The sequence below is a fragment of the Lathyrus oleraceus genome, chromosome 7 (genome assembly GCF_024323335.1).
Source record: "Lathyrus oleraceus cultivar Zhongwan6 chromosome 7, CAAS_Psat_ZW6_1.0, whole genome shotgun sequence".
Lineage (NCBI taxonomy): Eukaryota > Viridiplantae > Streptophyta > Magnoliopsida > Fabales > Fabaceae > Lathyrus > Lathyrus oleraceus.
This window is the reverse complement of record NC_066585.1, coordinates 217,813,134-217,815,633: the sequence shown is the minus strand read 5'-3', so window position 1 is coordinate 217,815,633 and position 2,500 is coordinate 217,813,134. Positions and strand designations below refer to the sequence as shown.

The following is a 2,500-nucleotide window of genomic DNA, read 5'->3' as shown; positions in this document are numbered from 1 at the left end:
TTCGATTTGGGGACCTCTAGTGTGTGAGACTAGCGTGATAACCAACTACACCACCGAGACACTTATTATTATACAACTCAAAACTTCAACCGTTCATACAGAGGCAAAGGGATCCAATGTCATGAATGCAAATGTTTTGGACACATTCAAGCTAAATGTCAATATTTTATAATGAAACAAAGAAAAAGTTAAAAAAATATGGTGACGTTCACTACTCACATCAAAGACATGCAAGGTGTTAGAGATAATGGTGAGCCATTAAATTCTCTTTTATAGTTGAACAATCTTTCCTGCCTCTCATTATCATAATGATGCCCATCATTGTTCGAGCCCATATGTTTTATTTTTTCAAAAAAAATATCTGAGCCCAGGTTCGAACTGGGGACCTCTAGTGTGTGAGACTAACGTGATAACCAACTACACCACCCAGACACTTATTATTATACAAGTCAAAACCTCAACCGTTCTTAAAGAGGCAAAGGGATCCAATGTCATAAATGCAAATGTTTTGGACACATTCAAGCTAAATGTCGATGTTTTATAAGGAAACAAAGAAAAAGTTACAATGTCATCAATGATAATATATATATATATATATATATATATATATATATATATATATATATATATATATATATATATATATATATAGTCTTTATATCATGTGAAAACAACTATTAGGGTAGAGCCGATTTCTTTTCGTTTTTTATAGTTGAACAATCTTTCTTGCCTCTCATTATCATAATAATGCCCATCATTGTTCAAGTGCAGATGTTTTTATCTTGTAAAAAAATGTCAGAACCAGGTTCGATTTGGGGACCTCTAGTGTGTGAGACTAGCGTGATAACCAACTACACCACCGAGACACTTATTATTATACAACTCAAAACTTCAACCGTTCATACAGAGGCAAAGGGATCCAATGTCATGAATGCAAATGTTTTGGACACATTCAAGCTAAATGTCAATATTTTATAATGAAACAAAGAAAAAGTTAAAAAAAATATGGTGACGTTCACTACTCACATCAAAGACATGCAAGGTGTTAGAGATAATGGTGAACCACTAAATTCTATTTTATAGTTGAACAATCTTTCTTGCCTCTCATTATCATAATGATGCCCATCATTGTTCGAGAGGATATGTTTTTTATTTTTCCAAAAAAAATGTCTGAGCCCAGGCTCGAACTGGGCACCTCTAGTGTGTGAGACTAGCGTGGTAACAACCTGCACCACCCAAACACTTATTATTATACAAGTCAAAACCTCAACCGTTCTTACAGAGGCAAAGGGATCCAATGTCATGAATGCAAATGTTTTGGACACATTCAAGCTAAATGTCGATGTTTTTTAAGGAAACAACGAAAAAGTTACAATGTCATCAATGATAATATATATCTATATCTATATCTATTTATCTATCTATCTATCTATCTATCTATCTATCTATCTCTCTCTCTCTCTCTCTCTCTCTCTCTCTCTCTCTATATATATATATATATATATTATATATATATATATATATATATATATATATATATATATTGTGACGTTCATTACTAACATCAAAGACATGCAAGGTGTTAGAGATACTGGTGAGCCATTAAATAAAAGAATATGTGTGTTACTCTTATGTAGAAAACATAATTCACAATGTTAAGTAACAAGTCTTTATATCATGTGAAACATAACATTTAGGGTAGAGCCGATTTCTTTTCGTTTTTTATAGTTGAACAATCTTTCTTGCCTCTCATTATCATAATGATGCCCATCATTGTTCGAGTGCATATGTTTTTATTTTTTCAAAAAAAAATGTCAGAGTCAAGGTTTGAATTGGGGACCTCTAGTGTGTGAGACTAGCGTGATAACCAACTACACCATCGAGACACTTATTATTATACAACTCAAAACCTCAACCGTTCTTACAGAGGCAAAGGGATCCAATGTCATGAATGCAAATGTTTTGGACACATTCAATCTAAATGTCGATGTTTTATAAGGAAACAAAGAAAAAGTTAAAAAAATATTGTGACGTTCACTACTCACATCAAAGACATGCAAGGTGTTAGAGATAATGGTGAGCCATTAAATTCTCTTTTATAGTTGAACAATCTTTCCTGCCTCTCATTATCATAATGATGCCCATCATTGTTCGAGCCCATATGTTTTATTTTTTCAAAAAAAATGTCTGAGCCCAGGTTCGAACTGGGGACCTCTAGCGTGTGAGACTAGCGTGATAACCAACTACACCACCCAGACACTTATTATTATACAAGTCAAAACCTCAACCGTTCTTAAAGAGGCAAAGGGATCCAATGTCATAAATGCAAATGTTTTGGACACATTCAAGCTAAATGTCGATGTTTTATAAGGAAACAAAGAAAAAGTTACAATGTCATCAATGATAATATATATATATATATATATATATATATATATATATAGTCTTTATATCATGTGAAACACAACTATTACGGTAGAGCCGATTTCTTTTCGTTTTT

The 2,500-nt window shown here is 32.7% G+C and overlaps 2 non-coding genes across 2 annotated transcripts; both read right to left on the bottom strand.

Annotated features, from left to right (window-relative positions):
- Window positions 1–358: 358 nt before the first annotated feature.
- On the bottom strand, window positions 359–432 carry TRNAV-CAC (transfer RNA valine (anticodon CAC)). The gene has a single exon. It is a non-coding gene; the product is annotated as a tRNA-Val (tRNA).
- A 1,752-nt stretch (window positions 433–2,184) lies between these two features.
- TRNAV-CAC (transfer RNA valine (anticodon CAC)) lies at window positions 2,185–2,258 on the bottom strand. Its single transcript has one exon. It is a non-coding gene; the product is annotated as a tRNA-Val (tRNA).
- Between the last annotated feature and the right edge of the window lie 242 nt (window positions 2,259–2,500).